At 44.1% G+C, this 17,562-nt stretch overlaps 1 protein-coding gene across 9 annotated transcripts in view; it reads right to left on the reverse strand.

Annotated features, from left to right (window-relative positions):
- The window catches only part of ca10a (carbonic anhydrase Xa), a 194,547-nt gene that overhangs the window by 127,280 nt on the left and 49,705 nt on the right, over positions 1-17,562 (reverse strand). The window lies entirely within an intron of this gene.

Genomic DNA, 17,562 nt, shown 5'->3' on the forward strand with positions numbered 1-17,562 from the left:
ACTGCCTGCGGTCTCCATGTCAGAAAGTCCAGCAGCCAGTTGTACATCAAAGTGTTGATCCCCAATTTGTAGATCAGTTGTTTAGGGAAGATGGTATTGAATGATGACCTGAAGTCCATGAACAGCATTCTGACATATGGATCCTTAGAGTCCAGGTGTGTGAGGGCTTTCACGCTATCCCGGGTCAGTGTCAGCCTAACTGGTTGGGAGACTTTAACCAGTGCTCTGTAAGATGGCATTAGCATAACAGTGAGATGGTCTGAGGCGCCAAGGTGTGGAAGGGGAAGGGACTTGTAGGCTCCTCTCAGGGGGATAAAAACATTGTCCAGAGTGTTATTTCCCAGTGTTGGAAAGTCAATGTTTGAGTACAGTTTAGGAAACAGCCTTGGGCTCAGGATTGTTAAAGTCCCCAGCTCGGATGAGGAAAGCATCTGGGCGGGCCGTCAGCTGTTCACTGATATGATGGTATAGCTCATTTAGCACCTCACTCCTATTATTGCTGGAGTTTGGAGGAATATATACTGCCACAAGCAGTATGGCAGTGAATTCCCTCTGCAAATAAAACGCCCTGCACTTCAGAACCATAAACTCCACTAGCGGTGTGCAGTGTTGACTGACCAAGATAGCGTCCCGGCACCAGGCATTTTCGATGGAAACACACAGTCCAGTCCGCCAGACACCCATTTTTTCATGCTCATAATTCAATGCTTTTGGACTTCGGTTACGCAGAAACTCTCCTATATTTTGAACTGCAGGATTCAACTTTCCCCAAGATTGTGCATACTTGGTAACTTAAACATAATCAACCTCCAAATACATATTTATAATCATTACTCGTCGTGTTAGTTACCACGAAGAAAACAATTTTATTCTTCTGCTTCTTTTCCTTTCGGCTTGTCCCGTTAGGGGTCGCCACAGCGTGTCATCCTTTTCCATATAAGCCTATCTCCTGCATCCTCCTCTCTAACCCCAATTGCCCTCATGTCTTCCTTCACAACATCCATCTACCTTCTCTTTGGTCTTCCTCTAGCTCTCTTGCCTGGCAGTTCCATCCTAATCATCCTTCTACCAATATACTCACTATCTCTCCTCTGGATGTGTCCAAACCATCAAAGTCTGCTCTCTCTTTGTCTCCAAAACATCTAACCTTGGTTGTCCCTCTGATGAGCTCATTTCTAATTTTATCCAACCTGCTTTCTCCTAGAGAGAACCTCAACATCTTCATTTCCGCCACCTCCTGCTCTGGTTCCTGTTGTCTCTTCAGTGCCAATGTCTGTAATCCGTACATCATAGCTGACCTCACCACTGTCTTATAAACTTTGCCCTTCATTCGAGCAGAGACTCTTCTGTCACATAACACACCTGACACCTTCCTCCACCACCTTCAGACCTGCTTGTACATGTTTCTTCACTTTCTTACCACACTCACCATTGCTCTGGACTGTTGACCCCAAGTATTTGAAGTCCTCCACCATCGCTAACTCTTCTCCCTGTAGCCTCACTCCTCCACCTCCACCCTCTCAATCATGCACATATATTTTGGATAATTTTCATTCCTCTCCTTTCTGGTGCGTGCCTCCACATTTCTAACTGTTGCACCACTTGCTCCCTGCTTTCACTACAGATCACAATGTCATCTGCAAACATCATGGTCCACGGGGATTCCAGTCTAACCTCATCTGTCAACCTATCCAACACCAATGCAAACAGGAAAGGGTTCAGGGCTGATCCCTGATGCAGTCCCACCTCCACCTTAAACTCCTCTGTCACACCTACAGCACACCTCACCACTGTTCTGCTGCCCTCATACATGTCCTGTACTATTCTAACATACTTCTTTGCCACTGCAGACTTCGGCATGCAGTACCACAGTTCCTCTCTGGATACTCCGTCATAGGCTTTCTCTAGATCTACAAAAACACAATGCATCTGTGGTACTCTTTCTAGGCATGAAACCATACTGTTGCTCGCAAATACTCACTTCTGTCCTGAGTCTAGCCTCCACTACTCTTTCCCATAACTTCATTGTGTGGCTCATCTACTTTATTCCTCTATAGTTCCCACAGCTCTGTACATCACCGTTGTTCTTAAAAAATGGGCACCAGCACACTTTTCCCCCATTCCTCAGGCATCTTCTCACCATAGAATTCTGTTGAACAAGCTGGTCAAAAACTCCAAAGCCACCTCTCCTAGATGCTTCCATAACTCCACAGGTATGTCATCAGGACCAACTGCCTTTCCATTTTTCATCCTCTTCAATGTCTTTCTAACTTCCCCCTTACTAATCATTGTCACTTCCTGGTCCAACACACTTGCCTCTTCTACTCTTCCTTCTCTCTCATTTTACTCACTCATCAACTCCTCAAAGTATTCTTTCCATCTATCCAGCACACTACTGGCACCAGTCAACACATTTCCGTGTCTATTCTAATCACCCGAACCTGCTGCACATCCTTCCCATCTCGATCCCTCTGTCTGGCCAACCTGTATAGATCTTTTTCTCCTTCTTTAGTGTCCAACCTGGCATACATGTCATCATATGCCTCTTGTTTGGCCTTTGCCACTCTGACCTTTTGCCTACGTCGCATCTCAATGTATTCCTTTCTCCTCTCCTCGGTCCTCTCAGTGTCACACTTCTTCTTAGCGAACCTCCTTCCTTGTATAATTTCCTGTACTTTGAGGTTCCACCATCAAGTATCCTTCTCTCCTTTCCTGCCAGAAGATACATCATGTACTCTCCTGCATGTTTCTCTGATCACCTTGACTGTAGTGGTCCAGTCTTCTGGAAGCTCCTCCTGTCCACCAAGAGCCTGTCTCACCTCTTCCAGAAAAACTGCACAACACTCTTCCTTTCTCAGCTTCCACCACATGGTTCGCTGCTCTGCTTTTGTCTTCTTAATCTTCCTCCCCACCACCAGAGTCATATTACACACCACCATCCTATGCTGTCTTGCCACATTATCCCCTACCACTACCCTACAGTCAGTAACCTCTTTCAGATTACATGGTCTGCACAATATGTAATCCACCTGCGTGGTTCTACCTCCGGTCTTGTAGGCCACCCTATGTTCCTGCCTCTTCTGGGGGAAAAAAGTGTTCAGTGGAGCCATTTCCATCGTTTTTGCAAAGTCTACCACCATCTGTCCCTCCAAGTTCCTTTCCTGGATGCCGTACTTACCCATTACTTCTTCATCACCCCTGTTTCCTTCAGCAACATGTCCATTACAATCTGAACCAATCACAACTCTCTCTCTCTGTGTCTGGGATACTCAGAACTACTTCGTCTAGCTCCTTCCAGAATTTCTCTTTCACCTCTAGGTCACATCCTACCTGTGGGGCATAGCCGCTAATCACATTATACGTAACAATGACAATTTCAAGTTTCAGCCTCATCACTCGATCTGATACTCTTTTCACCTCAAAGACATTCTTAGCTAATTCTTCTTTTAAAATAACCCCTATCCCATTTCTCTTCCCATCTACACCATGGTAAAATAATGGAAACCCTGCCCCTAAACTTCTAGCCTTACTGCCTTTCCACCTGCTCTCTTGGACACAAAATATATCAACCTTTCTCCTAATCATCATGTCAACCAACTCCCGAGATTTTCCTGTCATAGTCCCAACATTCAAAGTCCACACATTCAATTCTAGTCTCTGTGCTTTCCTCTTCTCCTTCTGCCTAAGAACCCGCTTTCCACCTCTTCTTCGTCTTCGACCCACAGAAGCTGAATTTCCACCGGCACCCTCCAGGTTAATGGTGCTGGGGGCGGACGTTGTTAACCCGGGCCACGACCGATTCTTTAGATAAACGCTCATATTTGTTTGTTTTTAATCACTTTGGGCTTTTCTTTTAAATTGAATTTTATTTTCTTTTTTCATTCACTTTTTCAATAAAAAAGAAAAAAAACATATTTTTTTTGCCTTTTTTCTGCCAAAGCAAACATAATTGTAAGCCATACAAGCAATTAATTAATTTGCACCCCTAATTATAAGTACATTTAACTTTTTACCAACGTTCAATAAAACTTATTTGAATTAGCTAAAGTTGCTTGTACAAATATCCTCACAAGGGTCGCGGGAGTGCTGGAACCTATCCCAGCTATCTTCGGGCAGGAGGCGGGGTACACCCTGAACTGGTTGCAAGCCAATCACAGGGCACATATAAACAAACAACCATTCGTACTCACATTCTCACCTAGGGGCAATTTTAGAGTCTGTCTGGACACTGTCTGATGAAATCAATGAGCCCACACCTGTCAGTCTGTCTCCCAGATTCGACAGAGCAGTCCCAGTGCTTAGTCCAGAGCTACCTGGGATACGGTCAACGGCCCCTGCCACTTAGCAATGCCCCTCTCTGGCTCTGGTAAAGCTAATTCGAGAGTCTGCCGCGCCAAGTGTATTGAACGACTCCCCTGCGTCTGTTGCTTTTCCGGGCGTCTCTGCAGGTATGAACTTAAAAGACTAAGGATTGCGCACAAGATTCCGAGGTTCGAACCTAAACCAAACAGGTCACACGACATAGCCTTAGAGACCTCGAATTTCACCTTAAACAATTCCCTTCCGCTACTACTGACGACAGATTGTACCTTATTAAAGTTACGTCTACCCGAGGCGTTAGTAGCTTAATTGAACGACAACCGGCTCATGTACTGGTCGATTACCCGGCTCTCTGCCAGGCATTGTCTCAAGAATTTGATGACCCAGAGGCCGCAACCGGCTTATCTGCAGCCCTCACAGTTAAACAATTTTTTAGAATCACCTTTTATTGTCATGAACATGCATGCATGCACACGAAATTTGTTCTCTGCATTTAACCCATCACAGTGAACACATACACAAGTTAGTGGAACACACCGGAGCAGGGGGCAGCTGAAGTGCCCGGGAGCATTTCGGGGTATCAGTGTCTTGAGACACCACAGAATTATTACTGTCGTTTATGCAAAGCGTATTTTGGGTTTCTAAATGAACCAAACATGGAAGAAGACATACATTTTAAAACACTTTTTGTTGAAAACATGCACCCAAGTGTTAAACACAATTTGGGAGTGGCAGCATGCCCTCGCACGGTGTCCAGCTCACAACTGCGCGACTGAGCCCCTGCTTGGAGGCGACGCCCCCGAGCCCGGCCAGCCTGCTGTGATAGTCTGTTCTGACTCTGACGTCTCCGTGCATTCGGCTGATTCTCCAATTTGCGATGACGAGCGTCCCATCCAACAGACCGTGGGCACGCACATAACTGACCACTGCGATGACCACCCATTACTAAAACCAAAATTCGCAGGCCAAAACCCAGTTCGACAATTAGATCTCGACCATGTCCTGTGACTCACTGAATGACTCCAGCAACCTGTCAAACAAAAAAGACAAGCAGCCATTTCGGCACCTTCTAGGTAAGCTCACCGTTAATGACACGTTGGAAAACTTTTTTTTTTTTTTAACAACCACACTTGAACGTACGTTCAAATATGACGGACTCGTGGATACCGCAGCAGACATCACGGTCATGTCCAAGGATGTGTTTGATTGACTGCGTGACAAATTACAGCAGCACTCAACCTCCAACATTGCTGCAAAATGACAATTCACCCCTTTGCCAAAGTGAACACACAATTAGACTCGCTCTTATCATTACCTTGGACAATAGGGCCACATTCCATAATTCATCCTGTGTTCATGTCACCTGTCAAATCAGTACCTTTGCTCAATGGACAAGATCGGCTAAGTCGTTTCATGCTATTAACTGACTATACTTGGCGCGAGATTTATGCACAGGTGCAGAGACCCCTGCGAAGACCAGAACACCTCCTTGATGCGCCGCCCCCACCAAAACCGCAGCCGGATGACATCTTTACGAAAGGTGGTGCACACCGGAAACACTGGCGATGTCCATCAGTGGTCGCTCTTGTGACACTGGCCATTTTTTCAAGCTTTTGAGACCACAGGAGGCCTTGGTGAGATGCAAAATTGCGCCCTCTGAGTCACATATTATGGGCCCTGTCCCCAATCAGTGGTCCACCTATTCAGCCGTAACGCTCACCTTGTTTGTGTCTTTCCTGCTTAACTGGCCGTCACTCTCGGTGGCCGCTAAGTCATTGTGCTTCTTTCGTGAAGACACGCATTGTTTCAACAGCACGGGACATGTGGCCTTTGTCTCTTCTCAGACACCTCGGACCTTGTTCTCCACACCTTGCAAAGTGCACCTCAGTGCCATTTTGCCCACCCCGCTCAGCGTTTCATTTCCCAGGCAACGCCTTGGACCCGACTCTTCTGTTGCACCTGCAATGACCACTCGGCATGTGCATTTCCTTCTGTGCTGGTTCCCACCCTTTTTTTTCCTCCTCTGCGTTATTCGTGATGTCGAAGGTGCCTGCTTTTCGTTTGATCTTTTTTGTGGCACGCCTTGGCCACCACTCTTTCAATTATTCCTTCCTGCACAAGCTTAACTCTGGTTTACAGCATCCTTGCTACACCAAGTCAACCAACGCAGATGCTCAACCAAAACACCGACAAAACCGAACTAGCTGCTTCACCGCAAAGTAATAACATAACGACCAAAATAAAACGCATCCACAGCGCATTTTTTTAGACTTTCTGTTTTGCTAAGGAGCTGGGCTGAATTTTTTTGTTACTTCTTTTTGCTTCTCTCTCCTTCCTATTTTTGGGAGAACGTTACTAATATTCTTCATTAACAGTGTTAGCGTTTTCCTTTTTCGTTCAACTTTGCAATCGCGACCTCACAACACAGATACACCTACATTGACATCTATATTCACATACAGACACACACTGGGAGTAAGAAGTTGTCATGGACAACTGTGATAGCCGTAAAGGGGGGTCGAATGCACTAATGGTGTACTCTGGTAACTGCATTGCTGTGCGTACCTGCCAACCTGTTTCATATTTTATGAAGTCGCCGCCCAGACCACCATTGATCTGCTCTAGCCGGCGAAAAGGGGGCTATGTTGTGACTCTGACCCACGCACGTAGCTGAGAGCAGGAGCTGGGCCCACCACCAGTTCAATCGGCAGGAAAGTTACGAGCGCACCCCGAGGGGACAAACATTTTTCTTCTTCCGCCTCTTTTGTTTTTGTTTTACTTTTCTGCATCCTTTTTCTTCTTGCACCAAACCTGCTTTGTTTTCCTCCTGAGATGCGCGGAGAAAAGACCATCCCCACAGACCAACGAACCTACGGTTGTGAGTACCACAAGCCTTGCTAGGATGTACAACATTAGTGCCTATTAATTTTGGGGAAATTACTAGCCGCACACAAAATCCAAATTTTGCTCTCGCTTTGACGCAACACATTAAACGCTAACATTTTCAACTTTAGTCCCGCAACACACTATGTTCTATTTCCCTTTTTGTATGCCTATTTTTCTTTTGTTTACCATTATTAGTATTTTGTTTCTGTAATTAGACCCCTCTGTGTGTTTTTCTATAGATCCCTCGTAGATTTCATTAAATATTCTATAAAATTCCACTCTTTGATGTGTTTTGTGTGTGTTTTGAGTTCAATATGGAAACCTCTGTCATCTAGGACTCGTATTTCATAAAATGTAGCAACCTTTAGATTGAGACTGATAAAAGGTTTCTCGTCGCTTTTCCTACATTTGACACGTATAAAAAGAGACGTGGTGTCATGGTGGTCTATCGGACTAAACCGGAAGTGAACGCGGACATTCACCTTCGAGGAATTTATTTCTTAAAGGAATTACATTTTATCCAAACGCCAATATACACTACAGATCCAAAACATATCGCCAAGGAAACTCTCCATTGGTTTCAAAGAAGAAAAAAATATAGCCGCTACAATGGCCCAGCCAATCACCTGACTTGAATCCAATCAAAAATCTGAAACTCAAGGTCCATAAAAGAAGCCCACAGAACCTTCAAGATTTGAAGATTGCTTTTGTGGAGGAATGGGCCAAAATCACACCAGAGCAATGCATGTGACTAGTTTCTCCATACAGGAGGAGGCATCTTGAAGCTGTCAAACAAAAAAACTTTGTACAAAGTATAAATAAATAGTATAAATAAAAAAGTATAAATAAATACCAGTTGACATGTTAAATACTTATTTCAGCCGCTTTATGAATGTTTATATATTGAGTTGGAAAAATTATGTTATGCATAAAAACCCACAAAGACAAGATTGCTTCCTTACTTATTGTATCAGAAAAAGATTTGCCAAAACAGTTGGTGTCAGAAGTGGGATTCTAGGGTTGATCGCCAATACAGGGGACCCTGGGAGTGATTGATCATCCAGGACCAACGCACAAGTCCTGCCTCCACCGAAAGAATTAAGAACGGAGGGCTGCCGGGGCTCTGGATGTTGACCCTCACCTCAGGAACCAAACGGATGTGGTTAGGGGTTTGAGTCGCTACAATTAGAGGTTTGAGTCTGACGTTTAGTGGGTTTGAGTCCCCAGGTTTGAGTCCGACGGTTAGGGGTTTGGGTCCCCAGGTTCGAGTCCGACAATTTCGAAGACGTTCTAATATTGCAAAAAAGAGAAGTGCTTCTAATTGGTACTGAAAATGGGAAATAGGAAGACCAAAAAAGAATTCCTGGTGCATAAGTAACTTTGGTTGTTTGAGGAAGTAAAAAAAAAAAAAAAAGTTCAGGACTTTAGAAGGAATTGAGAAAAATGCCAAATGTCTGGATACAGTGGTTGACTATTAGGTTTAGATGTTAGGGCATGTGTCGGGCAAGTTACTGATAACTGTGTATCGCCTGTCTAATCTGTCCAAGTTAGCCTAGGGGAGGATGTCAGGTTGTGGTCGCGAGCTGGGTTCCTCAATGGCCTCCACAAATCAATCACGCTTTGACAACAATCTAGAGGAGTGCAATCTGGAAGAAGACCCAAAACACAACAGTCTCCTGCGACCCCTCACACACAGCGCTTCTGCGGTCCCCTCCTCTCCTCCTGCTGCAACTCACAAGAGCAGCCGCCTCCCTCCCGCACCGCCTGGCCTTGCGGAACGCTCTCAACGACAGCCTCATGGACAGCAAGCATCGCTGAACCAGATTACAGGAGGTTGAGGCCAGACACTGGACAAGGGAGGGCACGCAGAGGGGGGAGAAGATGTGGAAAGAAGGGAAAAGAAGGGACATTGGATAGACATTGGATCAGAGACTGTCCGAAGAAAACAAAAAATACTTTTGCACTCATGGTGGCGATCGATGGTGGGGGACCCGATCGGTTCGTCCGACCTGTGGCTGACTCCCAGCGGCCCCAAAGACAGAGCGCTGCTTAAAAGGCGATATAAAGACACACATGCATTTAACATTGCTGTTTCTTTTTATGTTTTTACTTCCCTTGCTTTGCTTTCCATGCTTCACATTGCGTCCTTCTGATGAATTGAACTTCAAACTTGCTTGACATTGGTATTGGTATTTTTCCAGTATTTGAGTCAATACCAATTGGGCAAAATTCCGTCCGGTATGAACCACTTTTTAGTTGTCAAGAATGTTTTTTTTGTTTTTGTATTTTGCTAAAGAGAGCATGGATGGGACCATGTGTCACTTTATTAAAAAGGTGGGAGTGTTGTCTGGAGTGGTTTGTTTTTGTGGTTTTGGTTTAGTCTTGCTCTGGAGTGCAAAGCCAGTGGATTATTTTATTTTTGGTGCTTGGCAGCACAAGTCGCATCACACATTGCATTATTACTATGTTTGACACATAAATGATTGCCACAAAATTTGAATGTATAGATTGACTTAGAACCATTTCGAAAGGCTGCAAACGCAGCACCAATATTGGCATTATGCATTGGCATAATGATACATATGATGATTGTTCTACAAACATTTAATGTCTATGATTTCCCTTGAAATACTCTCCTCCAAGCTTCTCCAGCTCATCGTCTCCCCTGCCATCTGTCCGTGGATTTATAGCTTCCTGATGGGCAGAACACAGCTGGTGAGACTGGGGGACACCACTTCATCTACACACACTACCAGCACCGGGGCGTCCCAAGGCTGTGTCCTCTCCTGCTGCTCTTCTCTCTCTCTACACGAACGACTGCACATCAACGCACTCAGCTGCCAAACTCCTGAAGTTTGCAGACGACACCACAGTCATCAGCCTCATCAAAGACGGTGATTAACAAAGATTAACAAAGCAACAGGACCGGACCATGTGTCCCCATCCTGCCTCAAAGTCTGCACGGACCAGCTCGCTCCAGTCTTCACTCAGATCTTTAACAGATCTTTGGAAATGTGCGAAGTTCCATCCTGCTTCAAACGCTCCACCATCATTCCAGTCCCCAAGAAACCTGCAATCTCTAGTCTGAATGACTACAGGCCTGTCGCTTTGACATCTGTGGTCATGAAGTCCTTTGAACGTCTCGTGCTGGACCACCTCAAGAGTGTCACAGGTCCCCTGCTGGACCCCCTGCAGTTTGCCTACCAAGCGAACAGGTCTGCGGATGATGCAGTCAACATGGGACTGCACTTCATCCTAGAACACCTCGACAGTGCAGGGACCTACGCGAAGATCCTGTTCGTGGACTTCAGCTCAGCGTTCAACACCATCATCCCTGAACTCCTTTCAACCAAGCTTCTCCAGCTCAGCGTCTCACCTGCCATCTGCCAGTGGATTTACAGCTTTCTGACGGGCAGGACACAGCAGGTCAGGCTGGGGGAGGCCACCTCATCCACACGCAGCATCAGCGCTGGGGCGCCCCAAGGTTGTGTCCTCTCTCCGCTGCTCTTCTCTCTCTACACGAACGACTGCACCTCAGCGAACCCGACTGTCAAGCTCCTGAAGTTTGCAGATGACACCACTGTCATCGGCCTCATCAAGGACTGGTGACGAGTCTGCATATCGACAGGAAGCGGAGCGGCTGGAGCTGTGGTGCGGGCGACACAACCTGGAGCTGAACACGCTCAAGACGGTAGAGATGATCGTGGACTTCAGGAGGCATCCTTCGCCACAGCTGCCCCTCACGTTGTCCAGCTGCCTTGTGTCAACCGTCGAGACCTTCAAGTTCCTGGGAATTACAATCTCTCAGGACCTGAAGTGGGCGAACAACATCAACTCCGTCCTCAAAAAGGCCCAGCAGAGGATGTACTTCCTGCGGCTTCTGAGAAAGCACGGCCTGCCACCGGAGCTGCTGAGACAGTTCTACACAGCGGTCATCGAATCGGTCCTGTGTTCTTCCATCACAGTCTGGTTTGGTGCTGCTACAAAAAAGGACAAACTCCGACTGCAACGGACAATCAAAACTGCTGAAAGGATTGTCGGTACCCCCCTACCCACCATTGAGGACTTGCACGCTGCCAGAACTAAGACAAGGGCGTGCAAAATCCTCTCGGACCGTCTGCACCCCGGTCACCAGCTCTTCCAGCTCCTTCCCTCAGGTAGGAGCTACCGATCAACGCAAACTAGAACTAGTAGACATTCCAACAGCTTCTTCCCTCTTGCGATCAACTTCTTAAACACCTAACCTATAATTCCATTACAACAAGCTGGCAATTTTTTGACTTGAGTTCGTTGTCACATTTCTGTGGGGCCAATTATGTATTACTTGTGCACTCACTGTAGTTGTCTCGCCATGCTGCACTATTTGCATATACATGGCCACTCATGCCAGAGTAGCATCTGCTCCATTTGCACACTGATTGAGGAGTATCTGTAACATTTGCACAACCGACATTGTCCCAGATGATCGCACTACTCGTCACTTTAAACCGCATACACTCCTTGAAGTCTCAGCGCCCTTTGCACAATGGTCATTGCACCGGACTATTGCAATATTAGTCGTTCGAACTGCTCTAAGTGCTAGAGGACTCTGCATCTTTTTGCACAATTGTTTTTTGTCAATGTCTTTATGTCCCCAAAGTGTTCTGTAAATTGACTGTTTGTTGTACTAGAGCGGCTCCAACTACCGGAGACAAATTCCTTGTGTGTTTTGGACATACTTGGCAAATAAAGATGATTCTGATTCTGATTCTGACGAGTCTGCGTATCGACAGGAAGTGGAGTGGCTGGAGCTGTGGTGCGGCCGACACAACTTGGAGCTGAACACGCTCAAGACTGAGATGATCGTGTTAACATTTTAACTTAGTTAAAATGTTTTTAGCACTCAATGAGGCGTCTCCCCCAAACATTGTGAGTTCACATGTTGCGCATCTTATTAGGAAGGGCGGGGGCATTGCCCTCATCCGCCAAATCCGTTCGAAAACTTAGCTCTAGCTCTAACATCAACTTTAAAACTTTAGAGGTTTTCGTTATGTGATCTAAAACACTGCTGCTGTTTTATCTTGCAGTTATCTACCATCCCCGCAGCTCTTACTCTGGCTTTTTTGATGAATTCTCAGAATTTATTGCTGACTTGGTGACCCACGCAGACAATATATTAATCATGGGTGACTTTAAATATTCATATGAATTCCCCAACTAAATCTCTTTGTGCAGTGTTTCAGACAATAATTGATACTTTCGAGTTTCTTGCAATCAATACATGAACCGACCCATAATAATGGTAATACTTTAGATTTGGTACGAACAAGGGGCATTGTGACCTTGAATGTAATGGTCCTCCCTTATAATTTTTTTGTGTATTGCAGGCTCTCCTGCGGCTCCTTTAATAACGCATCCTGTCTGGAGTTTGATGAGTCCACTATCCCCATAACAAACCCGCTGTAGTTTTTCTGTTGTTGTAGTAGTTGAGAATAGGCATGGATTCAGAAGAGAGAGATCAAGGGCTCATTCTCCATAGTTGATGCTAAACTCCTTAAGTTTAAGGAGTAAGACCTCAATAGTTAACCGATGGGAGAGCAAGAGCCCTAAAATTGTCAGTTTTCAAACTTATGTACTTGGAGGTGGGCCTTGCCAGGGGCCTTGCGTTACCCTGACCTGGCTATTAAGCACATGGAAGCACTTTGGAGTCATATGAGGACGGCTTGCTCCTATCAGTTCATTGTTAGTTGTGTGCCCTTTTGCCTAGAGACAAATTACATGATGGAACATTCGCCGAGTGGGTTGAAACTTCTCAACAATGATCCCCTCTTCCAGCAAAAACACGTCTTGTGTTGCTAGAGATAAAAATAAGTTCCTCTATTTAGTTCCTCTCATGGTTATTACTTTATACACTATGTCTTTCGTAAGAATAAATGAGAATGTTCACATCTGATCAAATGTGTAACAATGTATATTAAAATAATTCCTTAGTTCATCATCAAACATTGTTAAAATCACATATTTCATCAAACATCTAACATTTCATTGTAACTCCCACTTTTACAACAAAAGGTCCTAAACACTTCAACTATCTCACATATCACTGTATGGGCACAAATGATTGTGGGTTTGGTTACCAAATCCAAAAATATATAAAAGAAGCTGTTACAGGTTATATATGTTTACAATTATGCATTGAGCAAGCATATAAATGTAAGACCGTATGGTGACACTTGAGTGAAATATCCTTTGGCTCCATCTTATGGCTATCTTGTAAAAGTGCATGACTGGTTAAACTTCACTTGGTGACACTTTCCTCAACATGAATCTGATCAACAATTTAATCATAATTTCTACTATCAATTATACATTCTATTAATTGCATTGTATATCTTTCAAGTTCACTTATGTCATCAATCAAATGCCTTGATTACTACTTTGTCTCCCCACTCGACAACCATTAACATCTTCTGATGCAGCAGTAACTCATTAGCCTGAGTTAGTATTTCAAACTCTTCAACAGGTTCCTCCTTTGCCTTTAGCGCTTTTGGCAGCATCGTTGGGGATCGATTCCATTGCGCATAGTTCTTTCTTGAGAGCTCAGTCTCTTACAAGACTGAGATGATCGTGGACTTCAGGAGGCATCCTTCGTCACAGCTGCCCCTCACGCTGTCCATCTGCCCTGTGTCAACCGTCGAGACCTTCAAGTTCCCGGGAATTACAGTCTCTCAGGACCAGAAGTGGGAGAACAACATCAACTCCATCCTCAAAAAGGCCCACCAGAGGATGTACTTCCTGCGGCTTCTGAGGCACCACAGCCATAGGAGCTGTTGAGGCAGTTTTACCCAGCAGTCATTGAATCAGTCCTGTGTTCAGTCTGGTTTGGTGCTGCTACAAAAAAGGACAAACTCCGACTGCAACGAACAATCAAAACTGCTGAAAAGATTGTCAGTATCCCCCTACCCACCTTTGAGGTCTTGCACGCTGCCAGAACTAAGACAAGAGCATGCAAAATCCTCTTGGACCCTCCACATCCTGGTCACCACCTCTTCCAGCTCCTTACCTCAAGTAGGCGCTATCGAGCAATGCAAACTAAAACAAGTAGACATTCCAACAGCTTCTTCCCTTTTGCCATTAACTTCTTAAACAGTTAACTTACAATTCCATTGTAACATGCTGCCAATTTTGTCTTGCGATTGTAGTCACATCTCTGTCGGGCCAATTATAGATTACTGGCGCAATCACTGTAGTATTCTCGCCACCCTGCTCTACTTGCATATCTGTTTTTGACCAATACTGGCCACTCATGTGTTTGAGAAGTATCTGCACCATTTGCACAAACATTGTCCCAGGTTATCGCACTTCTTGTCACTTTAAACTGCATACATTTCTTGAAGTCTCTGCGCCATTTACACAACGGTCACTCCACCAGGCTATTGTTGTATTAGTCATTTCAAACTGCTCTATTTGCTAGAGGACATCAGTTTGCACAATTGTTCAAAAAAACAACAACATTACCACATATACTGGTAACCTTTCATTGCTATGTTTTTATGTCTCAAAAGTATTCTCTGTCAATTGACTGTCTGCTGTCGTACTAGAGCACCTCCAACTCCCGGAGACAAATTCCTTGTGTGTTATTTACATACTTGGCAAATAAAGATGATTCTGATTCTGATCATGTTGCCTGCTTGCGAGCGGTATTGAAAGTATGAGAACATTACCCCAAGCTCTACTTGGACTTCCTCCGAAGCACCCGGGGATGACACCACATCTCTGGGCTGCTCCTTGTGTTGTTTGAAGGGTTATAATGTACTGTAAAGTCAAGTGTGACATTGGTGCTAATCTAATTACCATGTCTAGCTTTTCTTATCACTGTATGCTCGTACTTAGGTTAGCAGACATTCGTTGTTTAATTATGTTTTACATGACAGTTTTACAGTAAACAGCAAGTGGGAGTGACAAATAAGTTAAAGCAAGAACTTTTTGCCTCTTATTTGGAGAATGTTTTGCAAACACTATTCAAAGTGCAATTGTGATTGGTAGACTGACGCGCGAAGTGCATGTTGGGTACCTGAGTTCTTTTCCCCCTACATCAATCAGGACTTTTGCGATGTGACTATCACGCATGCACACATCGCGATGAGAATGATCAAACAATATCTCGTGCAGCCCTGTGCTATGCATTCTGATCCACTACCCACTGGACTACACATTGCAGAATGATATGCTTTCTACTGAGATAATACTCGTGATGAGTTGAAGCATTCCTTCTCGGTTAATTTTACCGATGATAAGTCGACAAATAACTACCAAATTCCTGCACTACTAGTCTTTCGCCGGTCCTACTGCCACTCTAAATATAATATGGGGTATAGACGATGCAATCTTATTAATATTACTACTCGGGATACTCTAGGGGCCAATACACAGATCAGCCACTTAATAAAAAAATCCTCAAAAGCTTTGCTAGTCAATGATCTTATCAGAGACCATAATCTTAATATGATTGGTCTTTGCGAGACTTAGTTAAAATGTTTTTAGCACTTAACGAGGCGTCTCCCCCAAACATTGTGAGTTCACGTTGCACATCTTATTAGGAAGGGCGGGGGCATTGCCCTCATCCGCCAAATCCGTTCGAAACCTTAGCTCTAGCTCTAACATCAACTTTAAAACTTTCGAGGTTCTCGTTATGTGATCTAAACCACTGCTGCTGTTTTATCTTGCAGTTATCTACCATCCCCGCAGCTCTTACTCTGGCTTTTTTTATGAATTCTCTGAATTTATTGCTGACTTGGTGACCCACGCAGATAATATATTAATCATGGGTGACTTTAAATATTCATATGAATTCCCCATCTAAATCTCTTTGTGCAGTGTTTCAGACAATAATTGATACTTTCGAGTTTCTTGCAATCAATACATGAACCGACCCATAATAATGGTAATACTTTAGATTTTGTACGAACAAGGGGCATTGTGACCTTGAATGTAATGGTCCTCCCTTATAATTTTTTTGTGTATTGCAGGCTCTCCTGCGGCTCCTTTAATAACGCACCCTGTCTGGAGTTTGATGAGTCCACTATCCCCATAACAAACCCACTGTAGTTTTTCTGTTGTTGTAGTAGTTGAGAATAGGCATGGACTCAGAAGAGAGAGATCAAGGGCTCATTCTCCATAGTTAATGCTAAACTCCTCTATTTTATTCTAACCTATTCTCTATAGGCTGTTCAAATTGTCTCTAAGGCTACTTATCTATTCCTCCTGCATCGTACGCAAGGATAGATATGAGATTAAGGAGTAAGACCTCAATAGTTAACCGATGGGAGAGCAAGAGCCCTAAAATTGTCAGTTTTCAAACTTATGTACTTGGAGGTGGGCCTTGCCAGGGGCCTTGCGTTACCCTGACCTGGCTATTAAGCACATGGAAGCACTTTGGATAAAAATAAGTTCCTCTATTTAGTTCCTCTCATGGTTATTACTTTATACACTGTCTTTCGTAAGAATAAAAGTTCATGAGAATGTTCACATCTGATCAAATGTGTAACAATGTATATTAAAATAATTCCTTAGTTCATCATCAAACATTGTTAAAATCACATATTTCATCAAACATCTAACATTTCATTGTAACTCCCACTTTTACAACAAAAGGTCCTAAACACTTCAACTATCTCACGTATCACTGTATAGGCACAAATGATTGTGGGTTTGGTTACCAAATCCAAAAATATATAAAAGAAGCTGTTACAGGTTATATATGTTTACAATTATGCATTGAGCAAGCATATAAATGTAAGACCGTATGGTGACACTTGAGTGAAATATCCTTGGCTCCATCTTATGCTATCTTGTAAAAGTGCATGACTGGTTAAACTTTACTTGGTGATACTTTCCTGAACATGAATCTGATTAACAATCTAATCATAATTTCTACTATCAATTATACATTCTATTAATTGCATTGTATATCTTTCAAGTTCACTTATGTCATCAATCAAATGCCTTGATTACTACTTTGTCTCCCCACTCGACAACCATTAACATCTTCTGATGCAGCAGTAACTCATTAGCCTGAGATAGTATTTCAAACTCTTCAACAGGTTCCTCCTTTGCCTTTAGCGCTTTTGGCAGCATTGTTGGGGATCGATTCCATTGCGCATAGTTCTTTCTTGAGAGCTCAGTCAGTGGCAGTTGCTAATAATTGTGTTAGCTGAGCCATTGCTAGCGCCGCTAGCTTTGTTCAATACAGCAACTCATCTCGATCTGAGCTCCTCACCCTTGGTTACCCCTCGGTCAGTGTTATCTCCTCTCGTAATCGCTGTTGTTTATGTGTTTAATAAGCTGTGCCGCTTCCAGTTCATTTAACCAGCTTTG

This window comes from Phycodurus eques, chromosome 19 (assembly GCF_024500275.1).
Source record: "Phycodurus eques isolate BA_2022a chromosome 19, UOR_Pequ_1.1, whole genome shotgun sequence".
Taxonomy (NCBI): domain Eukaryota; kingdom Metazoa; phylum Chordata; class Actinopteri; order Syngnathiformes; family Syngnathidae; genus Phycodurus; species Phycodurus eques.